This window comes from Thunnus thynnus, chromosome 5 (genome assembly GCF_963924715.1).
Source record: "Thunnus thynnus chromosome 5, fThuThy2.1, whole genome shotgun sequence".
Lineage (NCBI taxonomy): Eukaryota > Metazoa > Chordata > Actinopteri > Scombriformes > Scombridae > Thunnus > Thunnus thynnus.
This window is the reverse complement of record NC_089521.1, coordinates 3,996,698-4,019,710: the sequence shown is the minus strand read 5'-3', so window position 1 is coordinate 4,019,710 and position 23,013 is coordinate 3,996,698. Positions and strand designations below refer to the sequence as shown.

The window sequence follows — 23,013 nt, the reverse complement described above, 5'->3', positions numbered from 1 at the left end:
GCAGTGTGTGACAGCATCACAGTTTAAATGCTCACCTGATTATCTTAACAACGGCATTTTTAGACTGGATGCAGACTAGATGAAACAGCTAGCATGGCTCTGTCCAAAGTTTAAAAAATCCACCTACCAGCACCGCTAAAGCTCACCAATAAACAGGTTATACACTCACCTGCCACTTCATTAGGTACACCTGTGCAGTTTACAGCTCTGCCATAAATTCTACATTTATGAAGCTTATACATTTTCAGTTTTTGTTGCCATTGTCAGAAAGGTGATAATTCCACTGTATGTTCATTATTGTAAGTCGTAGTGGGTGGTGGTGTACTGGAATGCATTATATAGAAAAGTGTCCCTAATATTTTGCCCTCCTCATGTATGTTAATAGAGTGGATAAAATATTAGGAACACTGTTTAATATAATGCACCCCAGTATACCACCACTACAGTGATGACAAGACTCCAGCAAAACTTTCCTAAAATGTCAAACTTTTTCATTTAAGGACATAAAGTTTCGTTTCACCAGTTGTATGCATTGTAGTTGCTTTACAACAAGCGGGAACAATGATATTTCAAAAGTGTGTGTTGTTGAGTGTGTCCATAACTGATCCTCCTTCATTTTTTATACATAGATACTGTAGATAGATAGACAGATAGCAGCACCTCCTCCCAGTGACCTTCTCATCTACTGCAGAAGAATAACAGGACAGAAAAACACGAGGAAAAAAAAAGTATGGTGGAGGAGAGACAGAGAGGGAGGGAGTAATGGAGAGGAGGCGTAGGAAGAACATGTTCGTATGTGTGAGTGTGACTGTGTGTATCTTCTATTCAGTCCCGCTGGCCTTGTGCTTCTCTTATGTTAGCTGAAGGTTGAGCCTTGGGCTCCAATGAAAAGACCCCATCGGCAAACAATAAGCACCGTGTTCCTGTGTGTGTAGGGGTATGTGTGTCTTTTGTGTGTGCAGAAAGTACACGCACACACGCACGCACACACCCAGGCAGGTTCCTGGTAGCCTTGGGCACCCAGGACCCACTCACATTGAAGACACACTCTCCCTTTGTTCCATCCAAACAGCTCTATAGAAAAGTAATAAAGACAGGAAAGCTCTGACAGCCAGTTCAACCATCTCTCCTGTTTATTTTATTTTTTCTCCCTTTTGTCTATCATTCTCTGCTCGTCACCTTGATCGTCTGCCTCATGCTCTGTCTCTGCCTTTATGTCTCTCTGTCTGTCTTTCATCATGATTTTGTCCGTCTCTGCTCGTCTCTCATGTCTTAGGTTTACGTGGCATTTTCATCTCTCTGCTTATCTTTTTGTTTTCTTTGTATGTCTTTCTCTTGCCTCTGTGTCTCCCTCCATTTCTTTTTAACACAGCTGTTTACCACAGATTTACACAAGAGATGAGGGGACAACTTGCAGGTAGGTTTTGGTGTTCTTGCCTGACTTAGTTAAATGCAGTCTTATGCTCAAATAACAGATTGCTAGAAACCAACTCTCACTTGTTTCCTTTGCAGGCAAACAGAGAGAATTTCATATATGCTAACACTATTTTTTTATGCTAACGTGACGGGGGCTCGCTTCTCGTTTTCTTCTTGTGTGTTCATCTTATTTTTTGTTTTATTGTTCTCTAACTACCCTCTTCTTTTTGCTGCTTTTCTCTCTTTATTTCCCCCCATTTATTTCCTTCCCCTGTCTGTCACTGTCTCCTCTCTCCAGCTCATGCTGAGTTTGCCGCCAGCCCTCTGTGCCTGTCCCTCCCTCTCAGCCTGTTTTTCTCCTCTATCTCTTTCGATCTGTTTATTCTCCACTTGTTTTTCTGGCCTCGACAGCACTCTCTCCCTCCCCAACCAAACCCTAACACCACCGCCTCTCCTTCTCATCTTCTTCTATCCCTCTGTTCTGCTTTACCTCCTCTTTATCTCAATCATTCACGCTCTCTTTCCTTTTCTCTTTATTTACTATATCTCTCTCCTTAACCACCCATACCTGGACAGCAGCATATCCATCCCTTCACATTTTGGTGTATATATATATATATATATATAGGCCTATATAATATATTTAGGATTCATCATCTGGGTACCACTGTCTATCCCTTTGGGGGACAGGTGGGGTACACTTACTGGTACAGCGTTTAAATTGTTGTATCATAGCTCAAGAGCAAGAAATGACCTGCCATATATTTTTTGATGTTCCCAGGTTAACTCTTTCTTTCTCTGCACACCAGTATAATCTCAAAAGATCTCCTACTGCAACGTTTATTTGACTAAGAAGAACATGCTGATTGACATATTTCGATAAAAAATAAACTACATTAGGGGTTCTTAGGACTTTGACGTGCATGATCTGCAGTGTCATCTGTTTTTTTGTTTTTTTTAATTTCCAGCACTGCTTCACTGTTCTGAGACATTAAGTACATGTATGTGCTTGAGACAAGCTGTAGGTATTATGGAGAGCCATACCTGCATGGAGGCTGATTACGTTGATGATACTAACATAGAACTTTTTTAAACTTTTGATAAAAATAGAAGGTTGTAGAGTAAATCAGCATTGAATCACCTAACATGGCTTCTATGCTGAAAATATGATAGCATTTACTAATTTTCAACTTTTTCAGCCCTGTGTGCATGTCTATTAAGCTTCCATTACTTCAGACAAGACATGCTCCACATCAGCTGAGGTTAATTGTGTAGTACAGGTAACACACATTGTTTAACTTTGTCTTTAAAGTTCTCATGACTCTATTGCCTGTTTTTAAAACTGTTAACCGTGTTACAATTCAGGAGCTGGAGGTATTTTGTCTTTGGTCGCGTCAAATCATTACCAGTCAATAAAATGGTGCTGCCAACAGGTACAGATGGCTTATCTGTTACCACACAAACATCCGCTGTATTGCCACTTTCCACCCCAACATTTACAATATTTTAAATGTACATGTTTGAAAACATTCAGGGTTGAAGTTTCAGAAAATTTCTTTTAAAAGTTTTTCTGACTGAATAGATTCTCAACAATTAGCCAGCATAGAGATTAAAGGGGATCTATTACGCTTTTTCTTATTTTCAGTCATATATAATATAATGTTACAATGTCAGATGTTCATATTAAACGTGGCCAAAGTGTCAAATAACGAGGTAAACGTATGTAGAAGTAACCCCTGTGAGCAAAAACCACCAGCTTCAGACTGCTCTCAACGCTCAGTTTCCAATGTTTTTTTTCTACTTTCAGCCCGAGCTGACGTCGGCTCGTGACATATTTCTTTATATGGTCATCTGCTCCGTGTGTGAGTTCACTGCTCCGCTAACATTACAGTGTTTTTCCACTGTTTTGGGAGTAGTCATGCCGAGCCATGACTCGGGTCAAGCTGGCACGCTGTGAGTGTTTTTTCGATTACACAGCAGGGCAAAGTAAAATAAGTAGTTTACCTGTTGGAGGTGTGCTGGTCATCTGCAGCTCTTCATCAAACATCATCATCACTGTGGCTGTTTCTGCTTGCACTATTCCTCCCTGCATTATTTCTAACTGGAACAAAGAACAAAGAGCTCCAAATATCTGAGTGTGTTGTTATGTCAACCGGTTTTTAGAGCCACTAATGAAGCTCTGCTAATTCAGTGAGGAACATGTTCAATTTCCTGTAAATTCTTCACAATAAAAGTCTCCTGTTAGTTAGTCATTTAAACACTTTTAATTAAAAGCAGTAAAGCAGGAAATGTTGGGTCTTCATCAGGGGTAACTTAACACGACTCTGATACAGCTGCCCCTTGGCAAACGAAAGTTGGCCAATCAGAACAGAGTGGGCTCATTGGGAGGGGGGTATTAAAGAGACCGGAGCTAAGACTGCCTGTTAGAGGCAGAGGCTGAACTGAGGGGCTGCATAAAGGGCCAGTATTAGATAAATAAGGAACTGTGAATCATGCTAAGCTGCCCTAGTGGAGTCCAAAAATAAAAATATAGAGCTGGAAATGAGCATAATAGGTCCCCTTTAAGCATTAAATCTAGTGTCAGGATGTGATTTGTTGAAGTTAAATGCCAGAAAACAAGGGGGGAGAGTACTAAAAATATGCACAATAAGAATTTGACTGTAAAATTGAAAATTTCTTCTTCTTTTTCCATAATTTTGATTATTTACTATAGATAATATGTACAACAATGAAGTTCCCTTTATATTTGGTTGTTTTCCTTTAGTTATTGATATGTGATGTTGATATATTACACAAATAAGCAAAATATAAAATCACACAAACACACACATTTTTGTTTGCTTATAAATGTAGGTTTCTTCATATTCTGTGTAAGGCTAGATAGTATAGAATACATGGGGAGAAGAGAACAGAATTTATGATAATAACATTTCAGCAAGTATGGATGGCCTTGCTATTAAAATCAATTGAACAAATTAACATTAAAGGCCCCATGAAATGAAAAATACATTTTCCTGTTTTAAATCTGTGTCCCTGTATTAATTGTTCATTTATCTCTTGTTATATGCCAAATAGATACACTTTTGTGGGTTGTAGTAGCTAACAGAGCAATATGGAGAGAGTTAGGAAGAAATGTGTGTTTGGATGTCAGTGGGCAAAAACTTTTTCATTTCCAAAACAATGTAGATGAGGTCAAATACATTCATCTCTCCTTCGTCGTCCTCCTTATCTAACAACAGGTTTGGGTGTGTGCGGAGCCAACAGTAGCTCTTTTTCTCTCTGCAGCTCTGTACCACCCACTTTTTTAGTGGTCCAATCAAATGCAAAGGATTTGATTTAAAGTATTGTTGCTTCCATACAAGTAGAAAGCCCCTCTTTCTCTTCATAGCCTCATAGGTTTCTTTCGCTGACATTTTTTTTTGAGTACCTGTGTTACACTGTATTTGGTGACCCATCAGATCATAGACTGCATATAAATATGGACGACGCGTCTCCACTTCCTACTGCTATGGAAAAGTGAGGCCAAAATATCTCCTTTCCGGGAGCTGCCATCTTGATTTTGTGACGTCATTTGGAGCCAGAGTCTGCGCAGTAGAGTCGGACGGCAGGATAATGGCCCACGGAACAAGCCCGCCTCAGCTCAAATTTATTTGACGTGTACTTTGATTTTTTTAGTTAAGCTCATGACCCATCCACTAACATGGAGGGGGCGGGACTTATGACCGATACTGCAGCCAGCCACCAGGGGGCGATAGAGATGTTTTAGCTTCACTTCTGGGTTGCTGTCATGACATCCATCTTTATATACAGTCTATGCATCAGATTAACCGGTAAGAGGCTAAGAGCACAGCCTTCCTTATGTGTATTTCAGCGAATCATGATGCATTTCATCGGTCACATGTCTTGGAGAATATGACATCTTCTTAAACGTGCTCACGTCGCAGGCCAATCAACTTGCCCTCCATAAACTTTACAGAACAGAAGTGTGTGTGAAGTATGTGTAATGCTCAGTGCATCATGGGAAGTTCCCCAGCAGTCTAGGCCTATAGCAGCATAACTAAGGGCTGATCCAAGGCGAGCCTGGTCGGCCCTAACTATAAGCTTTATCAAAAAGGAAAGTTTTAAGCATACTCTTAAACGTAGAGAGTGTGTCTGCCCCCAGACTGAATCTGGAAGATGGTTCCACAGGAGAGGAGCCTGATAGCTGAAGGCTCTGCCTCCCATTCTACTTTTAAAGACTGTAGGAACCACCAGTAAGCCTGCATTCTGGGAGTGCAGTGTTCTAGTGGGGTAATACGGTACTATGAGCTCTTCAAGATATGATGGTGCCTGACCATTAAGGGCTTTGTAAGTTAGGAGAAGGATTTTAAGTACTATTCTAGATTTTACAGGAAGCCAATGTAGCAAAGCTAAAATGGGAGAAATATGATCTCTTTTTGTAGTTTTTGTTAGTACACGTGCAGCTGCATTCTGGACCAGCTGGAGAGTCTTTAGAGAATAGTGGTGTCCAGTCATGTGCTTTGAAGGGCTTCGCCAGCTGATTGCATTGATCAGCACACCTTCAACCAGAGTTGAAAAACAAACAAATGCATCAGCAGGTGTTGACGTGTCTGGAAGGAAAACTAACACCATGACGACACCAGCAATGTGGAGAAAGCAGCACATCAGCTGCAGCAGTCAGCTGTCAGCTGTCAGTGTCTACACTGGATCTGTTCAGCTGCTGTGCACTCAGAAGCTTTGACAGAACTCACACCCCAATATACAATCATGTCCTTGAGTTTGAAGTAAAACAGTTTAATCCTGAAAAGATGTTTCAGGGTGCAGATTCAGCCTGTGTTTTTACTTGGCTGGTGTAGACAGCTGCATGAGACTGAAATTTAAGCAAATGTCTTGTCAGTGACGAGACCGTGGACTAAAAAATTTGTCTGAGATACATCCTGTGTAGGTATTTGCTAAAATAAGGCTCGTCAAATGCAAATCCTTTAATTACTGTACTGTACTGTGTTTTGTTCAGACCTTTACAACAGCCTACAGTGTAAGCATTTGACTCGTGTATGCGAGTGAAAATTGCAGTGTCATTGTGAGAAATTCGGCGGTACATTCCTGACATTTCATCGGGGTATACGGAATATGACGGTATTTGTATTTTTAAAAAAAAACAACAACGTAAAAGCTGAGCTGCTGGTGATAGAAGTCATTGTAGCATTTATGATATTGTCTAGTCTACAATGTTGTGTGTCTAATATACAATAAATACTTATGGCCAAAAGAATGATCAATAGATTGGAAATAAGCGCTCTTCTTCCACAGATTCTTGCTGGAGAACTTGATGACACTTGTTGCCACGGCAGGCTGAACGGAGGTGGTGGCAGACTGGCAGCTGAATAAAATCATGTGGCTAATGAACTGCTTTTGTAGTTGGAAGAAGTCGTCTCAAGATAAATTATATGTGGCAACATTTTCATGATTCCACAGGGCTGTCACGATGAAGGAATTTCCCCTGGGGTGACTTAGGGGGGCTCAACAGTATGGTATGTGGTATTAGTGCCATTTTTTAAAATTTTTTACTGAAAATTAAGGTATGTTAGTCTGATTATGTGTTGGCTGAATGGAGCAGCAGTACCTGACGAGAATGGAAAACTCTCTAAATTCTGTTGGCCTACAGCCAAGTCCTGTTAACTCTGGGATTTATGAAGAGAGTCTGGCTAGACAACCCTTTAGATTGTATGACTGGTGGAAAACTGCTTTACCTCCAAGACAAAGTATTCAAACATGTGTATTTTTAAATACCTGGTCAGCTCACCCCGAGCCCAGCTCTGTTATGAGGGCTGGGTGCCAGGTTAGCTTGTTAGCCTGGATGCTAGCTGGGAGAGGCTCACGCAAAGGCTCCATGGAGCCCCATGAGTGAGAACTCAGCACGCGAGATGCTGCGTGAGATGGGCGGAGCTGCCGAAAATTCATGAAAAAAGAAAAAGCATGAACATGGCGGTTGTGGTGGTTGCTTGCATGGTATTGCAATATCGTGATTATCAATTCCATACCACTCGCAGTCGTCATCATTCTCAGCTCAGGTAGAGGCTGACCTCTGTTGTGCACTGCAGTACGCGTAATGCAATACATTACTGTTTTTTAATTTGAACAAGTGAAGAGATGATCAGCCACTCAGAATTCATAGTCTGCTAAGTCCCGCCTCTAGCTGAACATGATTGACAGATCACAACGCTCCTGTGTGATCAGAGTTGTGTGTGAGACACAGAGTAATGTGTCGTGTAATGGCGACCAGAGCAAAGAAAACGATGAGAAGCATTAAAAAAAGTTAACTGTAACACCCACTGCAATAGTCACTAGCATAAGGAGTGACAAAAAAGGAGTAAAGTGTAAATATTTTTATTACAGAATGTCAGATTGAGATTTTACATTCGCCCACCTTAACCTCCTCACAGTTAACTATCACTAACAGGGCAGGGGCTGAGTTTCACTAAGACACACCAGTGCACACTGCAATCAGTAAGTCCTACACACTAGGTGAGTTAACACACTCCAAATTGGCACACATGATTATCTTCACTGCGACAACTAACAACCACGGCACACCTTAAGCCTGCCCTGACTGCCTAACTGGGATTCAACCTGAGTAATGTTAATGGTGGGGACAGCAGACAGACTGACGTTAAAACAAACAAACAAAAATAAGAAAAAAAAGGAAACTAATCCGTCCCAATGGCAATACCCATATCTTCTTTTTACCCGGTACCAGCTCACTTGCCAGGGTGGACTAGACAGAAAAGAAAACCCCCAAAAAAACAAACAAACAAATGATACAAATAATCCCACGGCAAGAGCAGCTAATGGACCACTGATGCTCTGGTACATCGATTTATTTTCATACCGACTACCAGCCGCCTTTAACCCAGCAGGGAAGTAGGTCAGTCGTTCCTGCACTCTCGCCTTCCCTGCATGCCAGCATGGATTGAGGTGAACACCTGCCTCAATCAACCGGCCTGAACCAACAGTTGCCAAAAAACCTCTGTTCCTCCTTCATGTAGCCTTATATCTGCCAAACCTCAATAATTGGTGCACTTCCCTTTTTCGCTTGGTGCCACCTGCCACATAACAGTTAGTTAAACTTCATGTGGCTACAAGCTAACAAATCAACACAGAAGAAAACTGAAGTACAAGCAAGCGGGAGCTTGGAAAGTCCCGTTTTCCCCTTCCACCTATCTCAGTAAGCTAGCTGTATGGTGCTAATGTTGCTAATTGTGTGTGCGGTACTGCGTTGCCTGTATGTTTATTGGTGGAAATGTTTGTGGCATAGCTCCAAAATTGTTGATTGCTGATAGTGAGTTGACGTTATAACGCTAATGCTACTGATATAGTAACAATTTAACAGTACTATATGGGAGAAGGATGTTGAAATATAATGGTGTTCATTATTATTGTATTATTACTTTGAAGATGTAAATGTTTAAACCATAGTATTAACATTTTACTGAGGGGAATGTGAGAGTTATGTTAATGTCATTTGTACTTTCACTAGAGAGAGTGCATTGCAAATACAAGCAGGGCCATATGTAACATGTATACTGCCTAAGGTCTTTCCTAATATTGGATTTAGGGAAAGCTTAATGCTATTAGCATAATGTTTATGTTATTAGTTGTTAGTTAACTGGTACTATAGTGTACAATGATGTATGCTGGTATGATAGTACAGTGATTCAGATATTGATATTGATATTTAAAGTTGTTGAACTAGAGTGTAATGCAAGACGGAGTAAGAGCCACTTCTGAAGATCCATTCTATGGCGAGCATCCCAGCCTGATTCTCCCCGGAGCACAGAATTGACTCATTGAATACTCCACCTGATGGTAGGGTGGTGTTAGTCGCCAGGACTGCTACACACACATCCACAAGAAGAGTGCACTCTATTCCAAGAAAACTGTCACAGGAACAGTCACAAAAATTGAGAAAACTACAGACAATGGACATGATATCGAAAGTGATCACAGAACACACAGACTTCATTGACTATTGACTATTGAACTAAAGACTTTTATTTTAAAAAGGGCCCATGTTTTATTTTTCATTAATTTGTTATTAAAATGTTGTGAGCTATCACTTGAAAATTTAAGTCACTAAAGTTTACATATTGCAACTTACCTTGTTGTTTATGTACTTCATCTATGGTTATTACAATCTATGCCTCTTAGCTCCTTATGAACCTAGAGTAGCAGTGTATTTACCAGGAGTGGGTTACACCTGGTAAACTGTAATACCTTGATACAGCCTACTTGATTAGACTGATTTGCTCTTCCAAATGTCATTCTGCTTGAGCAGAAAATGCAAAAACTAAGCAATTTGTGAATTTCAAAATGATGTGTCTAAATGACATGTCATACTCCAGGGCAGAAAAAAAACAAGTGTGTGACTTCATATCACAAAGTCTTTTCGGTGTTCTTTTCTAAGTTAGATGGAGATGTTCATGCTTACACAAAGGTGTGCTCCAGTTCTGAAAACAGATATCAGAGCGATGTTTAATAGTGAAAGTGCTACTTCAGTTTATCCAATTGTGCATTGAAAAGCCATTTCTTGATGAAAATGTCAGATTTCTTGAAGGAAGCTAATGGCAAATACAGATTCTGATTGTTTCAGAAAGGTGAAAGCATGAGTTGTGACGCGTGCTGACATCTTTAAAAATCACACAAAAAAATAAAAGATTTTGCTTGTCAGTAGCCCAGCAACAGTTTTCCCATAACTTAAACCACTTCAATGCCAAGCATACTGTATACTTGACTTCCTATGTCAAAAATACAATTCCCCAGTTTTTCATTAATTTCATTTCAAGGCAGCAAAAGTCTACAGCAGTGAGAGCAGCTCCATGTGTGGTCCATTAATTACCACAGAGAATCAAACACCTGTAGGTGCCAACCCTTGAGAACCAGAGTATATGACACCCTCCTCCCAGCAGGCCAAGGTATCATCACAGCAGTATTAATGATGGAATAAACTTTGGCCTCGACAAATACAATACAACACCTTAACCCAACAAACACACACTCGCACCTCTCCTCTTGTTCCTTCTCTCTGTCTCTGTCAGTGTTAAGTGCTCCCTGTGACCCTAGCTAATAGTGTTCCAGTTCTCCCATGTCTCCATTGGGGAAACACACCGACACACACTCACTAAACACTGTGTACACATTTCCACCATGTTGTCAGCCAGGACTGACAATGGGTTGCAGGCTGAGGGGGTTACAATGATAAGTGGGTTTCATTTAAAGTCTTATTGATCAGTACAGCTAATTACACCCATTTATTAACCTGTTTGTTTGTCTGCTTTAGTCTGTATGTGGAGTCTGAGGTTGAGGACTATCTTGATGGTGTGACACTAGAGTGAGTATTTGTGGGCTAATTGTGGACTAATACTTAGCTAGTGCTGTCTTATCCTCGCTGTTCATCTCTATTTGTTGCACTCAGTCTGTGCTCCGAGCATTAAAGTCCAACTCGTTTTACCAGAAGGGATTTAGTCCTAGTTTTAAGATGCAAAAAATCATCAGTCATTTATATGAATCTCATTTAGTGAGCAGCGTTAGATATTTAAACTCATTTTATCATCTGAGGGAGATGCTCCCTTTTGAGGCTGATACTGATTGGTATTTGAAAGTTAAAAAATTCAATAATGATATATCAGCCGGTAATTGTTTTGTTTAATGATCGCCTCTAGAGTTATTTTAAGCCATACATTAAATACTAAAAAATAATTAATATGATTAATTTTCTTCCTGAGGTAGAGATGCATGACGGGCTGGTTGTGTAACGCACCCCTGCACAGGCAAAATGACATATGCTGGGGCAGGAGGGCAGACAGAGGAGAGAAATGAGAGGAGAGTGGAGAACTGTTCAGGGCAGGCTGGAAAAACAGTGCACGCCTTCTCCATGATGGGGACAGAGGGGATTGGTTATTATCCTGACATGCAGCCATGAACAGACGGTGAAGACTCGGTGTGATGCACCAAAAACACTCAGCAGTGTAGTGAATATCATGGGACAACCTAGGTACTGGATGTGATATTTTTTTCCCCAGGCAAAGTGGGGAAGTGGCAAAGTCATGACCCGCCCTACCTCTGATTTGCTATCTAACCAAACCAACCAACGAAGGCAACGAGTACTAGCCAATCAGAGGCAGAGTAGGGCGGGTCATGACTTTGCCATCCTGGGGAAAAAAAATTGGTGTACTGGATATGCCTGTAACTATAAATATGTAATATCAGTCATATCAATATCACTTAATCAGGCAGTAGCTCATTAATGTTTTTCACCTCAGTGGTTTACTTCACTGCCTGTGGAGATCTTATGATTCCCGTTCCCACTGGAGCAGAGGGAAACCTTGAAAACCCTCTGCATGTAAATGGGAATGTTAGTGGAATATTCATTTTCATTAGCCATGTAAACATCTTTTTCAGGCAAAAACCGGAATATTTTGTGCATGTAAACGTAGTCATTGTATGTGCACTGGAAGCTTCAAGTTTCAACATCACACTTGTGTAAGTTGAATAATGGACTACGATTGGCTCCAAAGTCGGTGTGATGTCAGAAATCATGCTCATAGCTACATGCATCAAACTGATATTTTCAGTGAGCACAGAGAAACTTTCCATTTTCAGCAGATGAATTTGAAAACAGCCAAACTGCACATACATCATTCTGCATAGTGAAGCTCGAATGATTCGAGTGAAGTCACAATAATCAAAACCCATTTTTAAGTGGAGGGGGACTTCAAATAAACACTGAAACATAAACACACATTTTTAATTGGAATTGGAAGTTGTGACTAAGATATGTACTGAGCATGACATTTTACAGTTAGAAAATCAACTTGTCAGTGCTCTCTGGATGACAAAATATGTAATGGTGACACTGTTTTTATACTACCTAAAACATCTCTGGCATCTCTGCATTTGTTACTGACATATGGCTGATATAAACTTGGTGATATCTACAGTGAGATAAGCACAGACTAACAACATTATCTGTAGCTTAATAATTTTTTCTCTAACTTGATTTTTTAGGTCTACCTGATTAACAAATTCCAAGTGTCAAACCCAAGATACACATTTGCTATTGTTTTATAGGGTGGTTTAATATAGGTTATTTGTATGTTGCTAGTACATATGTATGATGCTAGTACTTGTTGCCTTTGTTGGTTGGGTTGGTTAGGTAGCAAATCAGAGGCAGAGTAGGGCGGGTCATGACTTTGCCATCAAGGGAAAAAAAAATATGACCACCTGTACAGATTGATTTCAGTCCACCTTTCTTTCTTTTCAATTAACATGACAAACTTTGACTCAACAGCTCCAAGCAACTGCTTCAGTAGCCTCCGTGTCAGTTGAAAACGGCAGCAGCTATTTAAACAGGAACAACACTCAAACTTGGTGCCAGTGATTCATATGACCAATGTTGTTTCTAATGGTTGCTCAGGGACACAAAGTGTTACATCTTGCACTTCGATACTTTTCTTACATTGCTGCAGGCTAAAAATGGGCAAAAGCAACATACAATACTTAATCATATCCTGTATATAACCTGGAAAGAAAGAGAGAAATGGCAGTCATTGATAATTTATGGAGTTATTATTATAACAAAGGTTCAGGAACAAGACAACGCCCCTCTCTCTCACTAAATTCAATCACCTGCGCCTCACCTATCTAATCATCCATGCATACCTATATAGGCGCATCTACCCCCTTTCTCTGCCGTTGATTTCGGTTCTCACGGGTTCTTCTCAGTTCTCACTTGATCTACGACAGGCTTGCATCGCAAACCCTTACCTCCCACCTGTGCTCCGCAATCCACATTCCTCGGCAACATACCATCCATGACTCGATTCAGCAGTACCAACAAGATACCTCCCCCACCACCACATCCACATGGAACCCTTCTTCCCCAGATGCCATGCTTCTGATCAGCTGGAATCCAGACGCTCCACACGCATCCACACCATAGCCCACTTGGACGCGGCTCTTTTCCCTCCGATTCACATCTTCAACTGGACGTTTGCTCGCCTCTGGCGAGTTTTCAGGGAGATGGTCGTCCCACTCCTACGAAACGTTGATAAAGACAAACTTCCCAACTCTACGAAGACTCTACTTTCATCAATCCTCTCGCTGGCAGCTCAAATCCTCCCACTCTTCCGGGTTCACTGTTTTTTTTTAGCGCCGAATCACAATGAAAGTTTATGACTCATGACTCTTTCAGATGGAACTTCAGTGCACTGCATATGCATTCCACCTGACCCAGACGTCATCCCCTCGGCTCAAAAATCCTTAGAGCCCTACAACTTGAGAGAATCTCCAACTAGACTGTCATCTGCTTCCAGCGTTCCCCCTACAAGGAAGACATCCCCTCCACAGCCTACAAAGCCAGGCTTTTCCAGTTCTGCACAGAACTGCTCCAGCTGACCTCTCACTTGCGGGTTCCCTATCCAGCGCCACCCACAGATGGCACACCAATGATTCTATCCTGCCGCCACTATGGTGCAGCAACAGACTGCTTCAGCCCTAGCTAGGGCCAGGTCGTATTTCCCCACGTGCCTGCTCCCTGTCTTAATTGTCTTGTGTTTTTGTTTCATCCCTGCGTCTATGAGATGCACATTTCACTACTTCACACACATCCCTCACCCCCGACCCTCATCCCTTCATCCCTCACCCGTTGACCCTCATCCCTTCATCCCTCCATCCCTCAACCCCCCACCCTCATCTCTTCATCCCTCACCCCTCATCCTTTTCCCTTCATCCCTCACCTCTCGACCCTCATCCCTTCACCCCTCATCCTTTCATCCCTTTGACCCTTCATCCCTCGACTCTCATTCTTTATCCCTCATCCCTTTATTCCTCAACCCTCGATCCTCATCTATTCACCCCTTGACCCTCATCTCTTCATCCCTCACCCCTCGACCCTCATCCCTTCGACCCTCATCACTTCACCCCCTACCCCTCGACCCTCATCCCTTCATCCCTCACCCTTTAACCCTCATCCCTCATCCTTTCATCCCTCACCCCTTATCCCTTCATCCCTCACCCCTCGACCCTCATCCCTTCATCCCTCACCCCTCGACCCTCATCCCTTCATCACTCACCCTTCGACCCTCATTGCTTCATCCCCCACCCCTTGACCCTCATCCCTTCATCCCTCACCCTTTAACCCTCATCCCTCGATCCTCAACCCTTCATCCCTCACCCCTCATCCTTTCATCCCTAACCCCTCAACCTTTATCCCTTCATCCCTCACCCCTCGACCCTCATCCCTTCATCCCTCGACCCTCATCCCTTCATCTGTTTTGTTTTCGTTTCATTTCGTGCACTTTGTACCCCTGCACATACATCCCTCCATCCCGCATCCTTTCTTCTTCCCTTTCCTTCCACTGGTCCTCCCAAGCTTCCATACCTACCTCAGCGACATTCAAAGAGCCAGTTCTCACTTTATACAATGAAGTTGTCTTTGGGATGACGAAGCAGAAAGCTCATCTAGACATGTCCCCCACCCTGAGTCTCGACCTCCGGATTCCTAGACACTCTAGCCTCATCGTGATTCCATTTGTTCCTCAGTCATCCCCATGCCATCGACCCCCTTCATCCCTCTCCTAGACCACATCATCCCACCATACATGACCCAGACCAACCTTGAGCTCCCATTCATCCCCCGGCAATCGACCCCTTCGTCCCTCTCCTCCACTCCCTTCAAGCCCATCATACACTATCCTCATCCAATCCTGAACCCTCTCGACAACCCAGATAAAACTACTTTTATACTGTTCAAATGGCATGGTCTTTGTTAGTGAACAGACATTCAAAGTGCTGCAACTATTGGTCATCACATTATCTATTTGCTACATTTTAGCAAACTTGTTTAGAGGAATGAATACAGTGTGTTTTTAAAACTTTGGCATCCATTTTGTCTGGTTCAAGGTAACACTGATGGGTTGCCATGGTTTTGGTGGTGAGCACAGCCAATTCTCATCACACTTCCCTCTGCTTTACCTCAGATTTCTCTTTCTCTCCACTCTACTTGCTCTCTCCCTCTTCTCTGTCAAGGCATATGATAGTGGGAGAGAGCCAAGGTCTCCAGAAAAAGCAGAGAGACTGTTTACACAGAGTTGTTCGATGCAAACGACTGTCGCAATAAGCACAAGAGAGTGGAGGTGGCATTATGCATACACAGATACAGACTTTAAAAAAATATTTGTGTATGTCTGTTAGAATGACAGATGGTTGAAGAAGATGTCCAAAGCCAACATTCTGTGCCAATGCAGGATGTAGTATGACATTGATATCGCAAAATGTAACCTTTGTGAGCAGATCTTAGACTGCATATCATGTGTAATGTCATTTGTTCCAAATATGAGTGGATGATAGCAAAGAAACAAAGAATAATTTGATTTTAAGGGTTGATCCCTTACTTACTTAAGCTTACAGGGCAGCTTCCAGTACCGGGGCTACTGCCATCACATTCAAACATGTTGAGCAGGGAAGACAGACAGCAACATTTGAGTATCTCTATAAAGGAAGGGTCTGTGCATTTTTACTCAGATTTGTAAATGTGTTAAAGACTCTGCAAGTGTGTGCTGAGATTAGCAAATATTTAAAGAAATGTAAATGGAATGTTATTATTGAGTGAAATATGTAAACTTGTAGATTCAATAGGTGGAAAAATAAGGTTTTGTTCATGAACATTGTGCTTCAGAAGTAAATACTGTTACACTTCTGCTATGCAGGAGATCTGCAAATGTGTATAAAGTGCAATAAATGCATGTAGGTCTTTAATGATCTTCATCGAGACATTTGAATTCTTGATTAGGGTTAAGGGTTACTCATGTTTAGGGTTAAGGTTGGGCCGAGGATCCAAGTGGATCCAAATAGTCATACAAATCTGAGTACATATTCAAAGGAATGTCTACACATTTACAAATCTGACACAATTACAGTTTTATATACTGACTGAAGCTTTAGATTGGCCATTGGGTTCGTAGTCACCTCCCTAAGTCGCTGGTCACGCTGGCTTGATAAAATCATGTCTGTTCCAGGAAGTTGCAGCATTGTGCAATGCCGTCAACCTCCATCAAAAGAGCTGGCTTGAAACTCCATGCTAGTTTTTGTTTGATGTTGATAGACCAAGTAAAAATGGAGATAGGATGATATAAATTTGATATAAAAATCATGTTTACGTGTGCGTAAAAGCATGCAAAATGGGATGGGGCAGACATTGCATCCATTTTATATCTTTGTTGTTTTTTCACATGACGAAACGATGTCTGAATCTGCTTACCCTGCTCTACAGGCTGAACATTTCAGGGAGGGGAGGGGGCCAACTGAGCAGAGCACATCCAGAGCAGAGAAGCGGGAGAGTGAAGCAAGGGAGAAACAGAGAGAAACAGAGAGACATGAGGAGATACTGAGCTAGTGGAAGATTTGGAATTTTTGTGGGGGAAAATTAAGTGAATGCTAAACGTAAACCAAGCAATCGACTTGTTATTTCAAGAGGAAGACACTATTTGCAGTTCATTGTCTGAATCAGAGAGTGATGTTGGCAATGATGAAACTGGCTGTTGTTATTGACAACAAGAGGCGAGACAAACTTCTTATGAAAATGTATTCCTTTTGTTTTGCTTATTACTCTTTGAAGTCTCTTTTTATATGTGTATATGTTAACATATGTATGTGTGTTTGTGAACATATACAGTGATGATGAGCAGCCTGGAACAACCCCAACAACAAGCACAAGGAGGGGGGCATGGGAGAGGGAATCACAAGATCTCCACAAGTCCAATCAGCGCAGCCACACCACAGCTCTGAGAGGGAAAACAGAAAACAATCCAGATACTGCCTCACATACCAGTAGGTTCATGCCCCGCAGAACACCAGGTGCATAAATACCAACAAGTATGCAGCAAAAAATGAGGAAATGAGCAAGAAGTACAAATGGGTTGATGTTGAAGTTGAGGAACTCTAGAAATTCCTTGATCTCCTCATGTACATAGCACTAGTGTAGCTGCCAAGTCTCCAAAACTACTGGAAACAACCACATCTTTCTGTGCCGTTTCAAGCCACTGTCATGACGAGACAGATTCAGGGCATTATCATGGAACATTCACCCCAGTGATCCAGAGGAGGATGTCAAAAATGACAAGAAGAAGGGAACACCACACTATGATAAGATGTTCAGACTCAAGCCTCTTATTGATGACATTCACACTGTCTGCCAGGCTCATTACCACCCATGGAAGGAATTGGTAGTCAATGAGAGAATGGTGGCAACTAAGACGAAAACTGGCATGACCCAATATAGTAAGAACAAGCTAACCACAAAGGGGATCAAGCTTTTCATGTTGGCTGAGTCAAGCAATGGCTACACCATCAATTTCAACATGTACCATGGCAAATCTCACACAACAGGTGTGTGTTGACTGCTGTATGATGCTGTCATGGAACTCATTCAGCCATCATATCTCAGGGCTGGATACCATATTTATATGGACAATTTCTACACCAGTCCCAAACTGGTCCTTGACTTGGCCAGCATGAAGTTTGGAGCCTGCAGCACATACAGGGACAACAGGAAAGAGTGTCCCAGTGGTAGAGCAAATGCCCTCACCAGAAAATTAAAAAGAGGCATCGTGAGATGGATCAGAGAGCACCCCCCCCCCCCCCCGCTCTTTGTGAAGTGGATGGACATGCGGGAGGTTGCAGAGTGCTCCACAATCAATCCAGCAATTTCTGGTGAGGTGGTCCAAAAGAGAGTGAAGGATGGAGATGGACACTGGGCAGTGAAATACATTCTCTGCCCCACCCCCATTATTGCTTCTAATAAGAACATTGGTGGGGTTGACCTATCGGACCACCTCATCCAGTATTACTCCACCCACCGCAAAACTGCTCACTGGTATCGTACCTGTTCCTGCACTCTGTTGACAACAAAGATAACAACAAAAGCCTTCATCCTGCACTGTGAGATCAGCAACACACAACAGGTACAGCACATGATGCACAAGAACTTCCTGGTTGAACTGGAGTCCCAGCTGTGTGGGGAGGACAAGACAGTGGAACATGTTCCTGTTGCCAATGCCAGGACTACAGATGCCAGTCAGAAAGTCACACAAGGCTGCAGGACCTGCCAGCACTGCCAACAAATAGACAAAAAAAGGAACCTCACACAGTGGAAATGCAAGTCTTGTGATGTAGCCCTCTGTGTCATTGTTGACAAAAACTGTTTCAGGGAGTGGCACACATAGAAAAATTTAAAAAAAGACCAGCCACACCTGCTTTTTGTTGCAAATAGTGTTATATAGTTTGATTTTTATCTCAATTTTACCTTTAAATGTTCACATTTGCAACCTGTGTTCACATTTGCAACTAGGGATGTCAGTATCAGTTAATTTTGCTTGCGACAGACTCATTAACCGGTAACTGACTGGTTAATTTTTAAGAAAAGTTGTGATATTCATTTGCGAGAGCCGTCCAGCAGTCAGTGGTCAGAGCTAGCTTGACTTTTAGCTCATCCTTCTTCTCCTCAAAGTGTTTTTCAATGCATTTAGTCACAGTAGGTCTCGATGGCATAACATACACGGACTCGAGGTACAAATATAAATAATAATACAAATATAAGGCGACCCCATTATAAGACAACCCCCCCTTTTCCAACAGCCGTTTTTGAAAAATAATGTTAATTTCTGAATATAACTTAACGTCATAGTATAGTTGGATACTCACACACTCTCCTAACAGGCTCTTGGAAGCGGTCAAAAAATATCTTCTCTGGCAGTTAGCATTTATAAATAAGACTGCCTGTTTGTCTTTTTGAGCTCCTTATCATCTGTGACTTTGAACTTGCTTTCACTCGTCATGAATTTATTTCCTCCGTGACAGACAGTGCTGACTGACTCAAACACACTCACTATGATCTGACTAAGACACTCGCTAGCCTAGCAACATTAATGCTACACACAACTCATAATGCAACACTCCATGTAGAACTCAGTTTTACACTGGTACTTTATCCATTGAAAAGAAGATGTTGTGAACACGTAATTGCCTAGCTGTTAGCAGAGCGTGTATGGAAATTGATATATAGACCGACATGCATAACCAGTCAAAAATATTCTTGGCGGTTAACTGATTAACTACCCTATTTGAAACCTTTAAAATGCTTCACTGAGCATGTTTGTGTTTTATGGTAAAAATATCACCATTTTCCAAATCTGATGTTGTGTGTTTTGTGTGTTTTGGGGTCCAATATGTTGATCTAGTATGTCAAAGTGAAAAAATACTTGTGAGGTCATATAGGTGATGTGATGAAAAAAAGATAGCAAATACTGGCGTGGTAAACATTTTTTTAATGTGATATATAAAGGCAAAATCAAAAGTATGCAAAAACGGCCAAAATAGCCCAAGACTCCTAAGGAATAAAAGAGTCATAAAAGTTCCCAACCGGTTTCATTTCACAACGATGTTGACGCTTTCAGAACTTCAGCAATGGTGTATATCCTTTCCTGGATCTGTGATCTCAACACAGCAATTTGTTTGAGTAGAGTTCTGTGGACTTGGCAACTTGGATGTTACTGTGACATACACATTAAGCTACTAGCTACATACAGTAGTAGTTCAACATATATGTCACAGTAGTCTCTGTATTCAAACGTTAATAAAAATTATACCTGTCAACACCTTTGTAGCAATGGTTTACTATTAATAATCTTGACTGATGTACATTATAAGAGCAACTGTGATTGAAATATCAAATGGTAACAAGATTACCATTTGTTGTTTGATTAATATCGGGCAACAAGACAAAAATGCTAGCAGCTCTGTGAGGCTGTACTTAGCAACAGTTTGTGCCTAACGTCAGCATATTAACATGTAGTAATGTTTAGCATGTATTTGATATTATTGGACAAAGCCAAATAATGTCCCGCAGGTGGTGTTAGAAGAAACGTTAGAAAATCAATTGTTTAGGTGTAGAGATACTTAACTAAATAATTAAAAACTTTGACCTGCTGGTGGTGCTAGATTAAAAGTCTGGGAAGTCATTAGGCTTTATCCTCTGGGGACCATGAACTGTATAAAATTTCAATCCATCAGATAGTCATTGAGATATTTGAGTCTGGACCAAATTGGTGGCCCATATCACCATACCTAGAGCCACGCCACTAGAGGTACTGGATATAATACACACAGTAATAAGCAGTGGGTTGGACAAGCTACCAGATGCACCTTTTGGAAGAGTTACATGATTACATGATGTTGGAAGAAAAGGGTTAGCCAAACAGACTTTTTTGGCAAGACAGTAAAACATAGTCTTTTAGTCTGGTCTGATGTGGGGCTGGCATTTTACGTGTTACATTCAGTGGTTGGCTAGGGCAGTTCTCTATGTCCTTTGGTTTACAAAATTGGCAGAATATTGTGTTTTGGCAGAAGAAAAGAGGGGTAGATGACAAGGAAAGGGCTCTTGCTGCCAGGTATGTAGAAGAGGGGGGAAACAAGGATTTTTGGCAAGTGTGTAAAGAGGGAGGAAGAGGAAGACAATTCTGCAGTGGGGTCTCTCTCTGGGATGGCCACTTGATGGATGAAGCTTGTTTCTTCTCCAGAGGAGATTAATGAAGAGGGGTCAAACCATGGGGCCTTTACATACACACATGCTCAGATACATATGCACATTTTAAGAACACGTGAAGTTGGACACACAAATACGCCCACGGATTACACTTGAGCAACCCCACAGGAGTGTGTAAAAAGAAAAAAATTAAAGTTAGAATTAGAATTCCTTTATTGTCATTGTACTGGTGTATACAACGAAATTCAGGTACGCTGTCTGAGCAGAACTCAATATCCAAGATTAAGAATAAACCTATTCATTTCACACGCACTGACAGACCCAATTCCAAACGCACATACCAAAAAAAACCAATATCAGTGTTGCACAGTATAAATATATCAATATAAATAAAGGTATTGCACAGAATTAGTAACGATATTGCACAGTATTGTACAGTAAGAGTTGTCTATGGGGGGTGTGCCTTCAGAGCAGAGTTCAATGTGGTGATGGCTTTGGGGTAAAAACTGTTCATTAGTTCTGTGGTGTGTGCTTTGATGGACCTGTAGCGCTTTCCTGAGGGCAGAAGGTCAAAAAGGTGATGGACGGGGTGAAATGCCTTCCGCAGGCAAGGGGACATATAGATGTCTTGCAGGGCAGGCAGATGTGTGATGGTAATTTTCTGGGCTGTTTTGATGGCTCTCTACAGAGCCTTCTTGTCAGCCAAAGAGCTATTGCCATACCACACCAGCTCAGAAAAAAAGTTTGTTCACTGTTATATTTTGCTCTTTTTAGGGCCCAAGCATGAAACAGTTACTGGCACTGACAGTGTGAGGAACCTATTGTTTTTGTGGAGATTATTATTCTCCTACCCCATTGCATTTTTGAGGGGCTTGGGATGCTTGAAAACTCATGAAAATTAGCACACACATCAGAACTGGTGAAAATTGCCAAGTTCTGTGGTGACTGGGCTCAGGCATGGCCAGTGGGCTCCATAGTGCCCCCTAATGCGTGGCAGGCCATAATCAGGATAAAGCTGCTCCGATATTCACAAAATTTGGAATGCACGTTGTTGTCATCATTTCGGACATACATACTTCACATTGGCCTTCATTAGCTCTGCCAAACCAGAAGTTGGCAATTTTGAATTTTGTGTGTTTTTTCTGTATTTTAAGCAAACTTTTTCGAACTCCTACAGGGTTTATCGGATTCATTTGAAATTTGGTTGATATAACCCTCAGACTAATGTGACACTAAATTGTGACGGCATACTCGATATCTCAAATGATGATGTCATAGGTCATTTGACAACACGCCATTTTAGGCACTTTACAGGTATGGAACTTTCTGAAACTCCTCCTAGAGGATTCAAAAGGTCCAACTCAAATTTGGTAGGCAAAATCTCAAGACCTTTGCAATGCCAAATTGCAAAGCTTTTGAGTTTTTATGGGACGGCGTTGCCAAAGCAATACAGAAAATTTGCATGTTTTGCCATGAAAGAGGAAGCTGTTGTAACTTGAATTCTCATTGTCCAATCTGCCCCAAATTTCACATGCTAGATAAGAGTCCAGGCCTGAAGTCATCTACATGCCCATATTGACTCATAGTCATGGCAACTACCTACTGACAACAGGAAGTCAGCTATATGTGACCAACATCATCAGATTTACATGAAATTGATATGGTGTGGTCTACACATGATATGCAGCAACATGACATTTAATTAGTAGGTGTTTTCTAGCCCCACATAGTGGACACAGGAAGTGATATTTTACTCATGCAACGTCCGATATTCATGAAAATTCATATGTATATCAGTCTCCACTATATGTATTGCTGCATTAATGACCCACTTGTGTAGCACCCCATACTGGCAACAGGAAGTGAAGCCTAGGTAACACATAGTTCATCAGATGTATATGCAATTTCCAACATGTCATCTCCAGCACCACATACCGCACACAGGAAATAATATTTTACCCATTCACACAGTTTCCTATAATCCTGAAAATTCAGAGCTG

The 23,013-nt window shown here is 41.5% G+C and overlaps 1 long non-coding RNA gene across 1 annotated transcript in view; it reads right to left on the bottom strand.

The window, feature by feature from the left end:
• The window catches only part of LOC137182513 (uncharacterized), a 36,500-nt gene that overhangs the window by 8,132 nt on the left and 5,355 nt on the right, over positions 1-23,013 (bottom strand). Inside the window, exon 2 of the long non-coding RNA XR_010928349.1 lies at positions 3,421-3,517. This is a non-coding gene — a long non-coding RNA (uncharacterized lncRNA). The remainder of the gene's footprint in view (positions 1-3,420; positions 3,518-23,013) is intronic.